The sequence below is a fragment of the Tenrec ecaudatus genome, chromosome 15, assembly GCF_050624435.1.
Source record: "Tenrec ecaudatus isolate mTenEca1 chromosome 15, mTenEca1.hap1, whole genome shotgun sequence".
NCBI classification, from domain to species: Eukaryota; Metazoa; Chordata; class Mammalia; order Afrosoricida; family Tenrecidae; genus Tenrec; species Tenrec ecaudatus.
Window position 1 is genome coordinate 87931988 of NC_134544.1, and position 7175 is coordinate 87939162.

The window sequence follows — 7175 nt, forward strand, 5'->3', positions numbered from 1 at the left end:
AACCCGAGGGGTGGGTGTGCGCCCTGCTGCTGCTCTGTATCCTGGGCCTGCAGGCCCTGGTGGGTAACGAGTAAACTTGTATCTTAGGAAACCAGTGTCACCTTTTTTCACCTTTTAATTTTATATTATTTGTGTCATACATTTCCTGTTAACGGAAGTGTTAATTTTACTGTATTTTTTGGTACCTTTTTGGGAATCTAGTGTATTGTAAGGTATTTTACACGTGTCCTGATTTTGCCACGACCTGGATATTGAAGCTATCCAAGCTTTTGAAATAAAAATTTAAACCCCCCCCTAAAAAAAGAATTAGATTTCCACGTGCAGAAGAATGAATCCGTGTATCAGATCATGTCCTCCACCCGCCACACACAGGCATACAACTAAAAATATCCAAAGATCTAAGCATGAACAATAAAGTCATTTTTAAGTAAGTATAAGAGTGTGATTTAAAATTTTTATTTAATGAGAAATAACCATATGACAGCAGAAGCAAGAAGCATAAACGACAAAGTAGGTTAAAGTCTGTCTTATCACAAAACTGGCTTGTGACCCAAGACCAGAGGCACAAGTGTGGGTAAAAATACTAATAATTATGGCTAACGGGGGCTGTATAATCTATCTGTGGGGTCAGTTAAATTAAAGACATAAAAGTTAACTCAGAAGCTTATGATGAGTAAATTTTGTTATCAAATTGTTAATCTTCAAAGACTTTTTTTAAACTAAGGAAATAGAACATGGAACACATTATGAACTCTGAACACAATGGAAACCTGCAATGATGGGCACATGTGTGGATAGAAGAACTGAGGAACTGTTCCCCATTGGGACATTGTGCTCACCTATTCTTTTAGGTATGAAGAGTTGTCCTCTGATAGTTTCATAGGAAAATCTTACAAATTTCACACTATAGCATTGAAGTAGCCTACCTCAAATTCTTTGTTTTTTCCCCCTAAGAGCTCAAAGAACATGGTCAAAGAGCATGAGGTGAGTCTCTGGGGGATACACAGCTGAAATTTTAAGAATTCCATTTGTAGTTTTACACCTATAAAGTTAAGATGGTAATGGTGCCTCTACCCACATTTGTGCATTTATTCAAAAATGCAATAAAGTGCTGTGTTCTCTCCATTTAGTATAGTAAAATTATACATACCTTACTTTACCCAGAATGCAGTGTCCTTCCAAAAGCACATCCAAAAAGCATCAGTGCCATTGAGTCATTTCCTCTCAAAGACACAAGGGGCCAGAGTAGCACTTCCCCTGTAGGAGTGTTAAGTTGCAAATCTCAGTGGGAGTGGAAAGCCTCATCTTCCTCCCAATGAACCACTGGTGGTTCAAACTGCTGACTTTGTAATTAGCAGCCCCACTCATCATAAACAACACGCCTGAGACTCCCTATGATACTTAGGACATTCTTATCTGCTCTTGTGATGACCTTCTCAGCAGTCATGCACTTCACTTACTGGTGTCAACCCTTCCTTCTGCTGATAAAACAACCCAGCCCTGGGAGAAGTGCCTCAACTCTGGAATTCCCAGGTGTCCAAATTCAATTATCAGGACTGAACACAAGTCACCTTTGAGTGCTGATCCGGGTTTTCCTTGTTACTATGTTAAAAAGTGATTTTACAGAGAAAAAGCAAGCGTGAATGTGCATGGTGGAGAGACACAGTGGATGTGTGTGAGGGTTTTGCTGACTGGAATGTCCCTATGTTTGCAGGTGTCCAGTGTGAGATGCAACTGGTGAAGGCTGCGAGAAGCTGGAGGCAAACTCTTGGGGGGAAAAACTGTCTACTTCTTGGACTAGTGGGGCAGGATCATCACTTCCTTCAGCTGAGGCAGGGCCCCATGGAAGGGTGCTGACAGCTCAAGGAGCGGATGCAACAAGTGTCGTGTCCTTCACCTAAGGGACAGTTGACAGTTCCCCCCTTGTTCCCTATAACATCGCTGAAGCAGGATGACCTGCAAATCAGCTATGCTCCTTCTTCCCAGCTTCCGACTCCCCTCGACTAGCCATGAAATTCCTTATGCCTTGCCGGTATAAATTAATGCGCTGCAGTTGCTGGGAAGCCTCCTTCCTCATCAGGGAACAGGCTCCACCTGCCTCAGCTTCTTGTATCAGGTCTCCTGTCTTTCTTCCATCCCCCACCATCCTCCTTCCTGTGCTCCTGGTCGCTGCAACCCTTGTGGATTTCCAAATGTAAACTTTGAGCAACAGGTTGGCCCCAATTTGACCCAACATGTTGTTGGCAGTAGCCTGGTTTCTATCTAATAAAGTCACTATTACTTACAGATCCTAAGCCAAACATCACAAAGAGGTGAATTCATTTCAAATAGAGATACCATCCCAAATGGACACTTTCTTATGTCTTTTTGAAAAATTGGTTGTTGGGACAGGGGCTCAAACTCACACTCAGATGTGTGACAATTTCCCCCTGAAAGCATTTTATTGGAGCTCTTACAGAAATCATACCAATTCACGCCGGTCTTTTCTTTCTTTCCAACTATTTGTATTTTTATCTCTGTAATATTATATTATCCTTGCAATTGAACTTTTTCTCTTTATACTGCTTCTGTTTGTTTTCCAGGTTGCTAAGCACAGAAGGAATAGGAGCACAAACATAAGAACTACTGCAAGGGTTTATAGGGGATGGAGAGGTTAGGGCGGGAGTTAGGGAGAGTAGGTTTGAGGGAGCAAATGATGCACGTGGGATGGGGAGGGAGCACTCTTTAGAACTGATGATGATTACACAACTCATTTTAAAAGTGCTTTAACCATGGAGGCAGGAGTGAACGTTCAAAAATAATTTGATTGGGCAATGAGTGTACAACTCTTATTATGATTGAACTACTGAACTGTGTGATATGTGGATTACATGCCTATAACACTATTAAATTGTTTCGAATGAATAAAACCATAAAAATAAATCCACAGATGATCATGTACTGTAGTTAGGAGGCTAGAACATAATATGTCAATAGTATTTTTTTCTTTTTCTTTATTGTCTTTTATAATAACCCCTTACTGTATTGCTTGCCTCTCAATACATGATATTCTAGATATTATCCCAGTCATCAGATTTCCTGTAATTAGTGTTCAATGCATCGAGTCTGGTCTTCAGATGTTTTTGAGGTTCAAGTGGGATAGACTCAAAGGTTGTACTTTGGCTCTCCTGGACTTGTTTTCATTTGATTCCGTTTCAACCTGAATTTACTTATAAGGCCTGTCCCACAGTCAACATGGGCCTGGTTTTAGCTGCTGATAGTGAGCATGTCCATTGTCTCTTCTCACAGATGGAGTCAGTCTGTGCATTCCATCTGGAGAAGGTCATGTTATAGTCGCCTTTTGTGTTGTTGGCAAAAGGTATTTGCAATAAAGAAGTTGTTGATCTTGCAAAGTTCTGTCGTGTGATTTCCAGCTACATTTCTATCACCAAGATCATATTTTCCAATTACTCTTCCTTCCTTTTTCTTTCCAATTGTCAACAATTATCAAAGTATCTTGATTGCATGTGTGATTTCAGACTGCACACATTGGCAGAATTCTTCAATTTCTGCATCAGTAAATTTAGTAATTGATGCATAAATTTTAATGGAAGTTGTATTGATTGGAGTTTCTTATATCTGGATAGACATTATCCTATCACAGACAGCATTGTTCTTCAAGATAAAATTTGAAATACCATTTTTAATAATTAATGCAATGCCATTCCTCTTGACTTTGTAATTCCTGGCATAATTAAACTGTATGATTTTCTGATTCAAAATGGCAAATACAGACTATTGTAGTTCATTAATGCCTAGGTATCTGCCTTTATGTACACCATTTCGTTTTTGATGACTTCTAATTGTCTTAGGTCCATACTCTGTACACTCCAAGTTTCAATGACTAAATGATATTTTCAGTGGTTTCTTCTTATTTTGAATCCTGCCCCATCAGCAAATGAGGATTCTGAAGGCTTTCCTCCCTCAGGCTTTATCGATCGACAGCATTATGGTCCACAGTGCTTTGAGAAGGCACTTCTTCCTCAGTCGTGTTTTGAGTGTCTTCCAGCCTGAGGGGCTCGTCTCTCGGCACTATCTTTGACAATGCTCTTGTTCTATGCATGCAGATTTCAGTATCGCACACGGTTTCATAGCTACCAATATGTTTCCCTTGGCTAATTTATATGAAAGGGAAAACTTACTCCTTGTTTGCAGCCTGGAAGCTCTGTTGAAACCTGTTCCCTTGGTTACTTTGCTGGTACTTGAAATACCAGTGGCATAGCTTCCAGCATCACAACAACACACAAGGCGCCACAGGATGACAAACCGACAGGAAAGTGATGCCCCAGTGAGGGTCGCAGCAGTACATCAGTGCAATACCATGTGGAGTGTTTCCACAAGCTGCTGAAGCACGCATCTATGCCAAGAAGTTTGGAAGACAGTGACTCATCCAACTGACTGGAAAAGAGCCATGTTTGCACTCATTCCAAAGAAAGGTTATCCAACAGAAGGTGAAAATTATTTTTAAAATCACTGACATCAAATGCAAATACATTAACAGGAAACTCTCAGAGATTCAGGCTTGATTTAGAAGAGGTTGTGGAGCAAGGGACACCATTGCAGATCTCAGGTGGGTCTTGGCTGGCAGGGGAGAGATCATGATCACGAAGGTGATTTTCCCAGGGCGAGGCTTATCCATTGCACTCCGGATGTGCTGACCCCTGCGATTTTCCCAAATGTGGGAAACGCGACTGCATAATTTGTGGTAGTGGGGGACTGCGGTCACGCTCTTCCTTTGGTCATGCTTCAGAGCAGACCTGTCCTTGGAGAGGGATCTTACGCTTGGTTAAGGAGAGGGCCATAAACAAAGACCCTGGAAAAGATGGATTGACGCAGTGAATGCCGTCAATAGTATGTTTTATTGAATAAAATAGAGGGAAGGTTTGCGGGGGTGGGGAGAGGATAGGTGATTTGTTCTTCAGGAGAAAGGACTAAAATATTTCACAGGTTTAATATGGGGAGATTCCAGTAGATGAAATGTCACACTTCTCATTTACAGAGCTAAGGCACAGATTCAAGAGATAAGTGGATAACAATTTGGGGCCAAGTTGAGACCCAACAAAATAAAACCAGGGTCTTTAAGGTCAAGACTTCTGAGTACGCACTGTTGTATCTGAAAAGTTTGACCCTAATTATCCACTATTGATAAGTGCCAATTGGACAAGGCCACATAGACTTTCCCTGGTACCTAGAGAGTAAAGCTACTTCAAACATGTTAGGAAACTGAGAGCTACAGGCCTAAGTACTATGAGACCCACTGGATCAGATACAAATGTCCTCAGGAATTGTGGTTTCAAGGAGTCATAGCCATATCCTTTACATGGAAAACCTTAGGTGTCCTTGTTTCAGACCAGGCTGCTAGTGGTGCCATTGACGAGTCACAATACATTGATCATAGTTCTAGTTAAGATTTCTAGAAATAATTTCATCACCTCAATATGTATGCGGTTCCTTGTGCAGTTAACAGCTACCAAATGCTCTGTCTCACGTCTCACTATCACTTACCAAAAACGTATTTAGTGTTCCTCCTGAAAGGAGTCTCTGCTCTTCCTTCAGAATGTACATTGAAATATTACTCATGGGGTCACAAAATGCCTCAAGCCCACAAAATGCCACAGGCCCTTAAAAACAAGTTGACACATTCTTTTTTTTCAAATCGTCTTATTAGGGACTCATACAACTCTTATCACAATCAATACACACATCAATTGTGTAAAGCACATATGTAAATTCATTGTCCTCATCATTCTCATAACATTTGCTCTCCACTTAAGGCCCTGGCATCAGGTCCTCATTCTTTCCCCTCCCTCCACACTCGCTCATGAACCCTTGATAATTTATAAATTATTATTTTGTCATGAATTTCCCTATCCGATGTCTCCCTTCACCACTTTTCTGTTGTCCGTCACCCAGGGAGGAGGTCACATGTAGATCCTTGTAATCAGTTCTAACTTTCCAACCCACTCTCTCCCTCTACACTCCCAGTATCACCACTCACACCACTGGTCCTGAATGGATCATCCACCCTGGATCCCCTGTGTTTCTGGTTCCTATCTGTACCACAGTACATCCTCTGGTCTAGCCAGACTTGCAAGGTAGAATTGGGATCATGATAGTGGGGTGAGGAGGAAGCATTTAGGAACTAGAGGAAAGTTGTATTTTTCATCATTGCTACATCACACCCTGAGTCTCCTCCCCGAAACCCTTCTGTAAGGGGATCTCCAGTAGCCTACAAATGGGCTTTGGGCCTCCACTCCACACTCCCCCCCCCGCCCTTAGTCACTATGGTAAGATTTTTTGTTCTGATGATGCCTGATACCTGATCCCTTCGACACCTCGTGATCGAACATGCTGGTGTACTTCTTCCATGTGGGCTTTGTTGATTCTGAGCTAGAAGGCCGCTTGTTTACCTTTAAGCCTTTAAGAACCCAGACGCTATTTCTTTTGATAGCCGAGCACCATCAGCTTTCTTCGCCACATTTGCTTATTCACCCGCTTTTTCTTCAGCGGTTGTGTTGGTAAGGTGAGCATCATAGAATGCCAATGTAATAGAAGAAAGTATTCCTGCATTGAGGGAGTACTTGAGTTGGGGCCCAAGGTCCTTCCTCCACCTTAAACTAAACCTATAAATATATGCACATAGATCTATTTCTGCATCCTCATATATAAATATATATGCATATGTACATGTTTTTATCTAGGCCTCTATAAATGCCCTTTGCCTCCCAGCTCATTCCTCTATTTCCTTTGACTTTCCTCCTGTCCCACCATCATGCTCAGTCCCCACCAGGGCTTCAGCAATTCCTCTTGGTTACATTACCCTTGATCATGCCCTACCAGGCCTCCCACACTCTCCTCACCACTGATTTGGATCACTTGTTGTTCCCTTGTCCCTGGCTTTGTTAACACTACTGCCTTTCCCCCAACCTTCTCCTCTCCCATGTCCCCCGGAATTGTCAGTCCCATTGTTTTCTCCTCGAGATTGTTTGTCCAGCCTATCTTATTTAGACAGACCTGAGAAGATGATAACATGCACATAAACAAGACAGAGCAAAACCAAGCAACAATATACAACAAAACAGCAACAACAAAATAATGACAAAAAACAACAACAACAAAGTATAACAAGAAAGAAA

The 7175-nt window shown here is 41.7% G+C and overlaps 1 non-coding gene across 1 annotated transcript; it reads left to right on the forward strand.

Annotated features, from left to right (window-relative positions):
• The first annotated feature begins 4612 nt into the window (after positions 1–4612).
• LOC142428178 (U1 spliceosomal RNA) lies at positions 4613–4776 on the forward strand. Its single transcript, XR_012780150.1, has one exon. It is a non-coding gene; the product is annotated as a U1 spliceosomal RNA (small nuclear RNA).
• The last annotated feature ends 2399 nt before the right edge of the window (positions 4777–7175 follow it).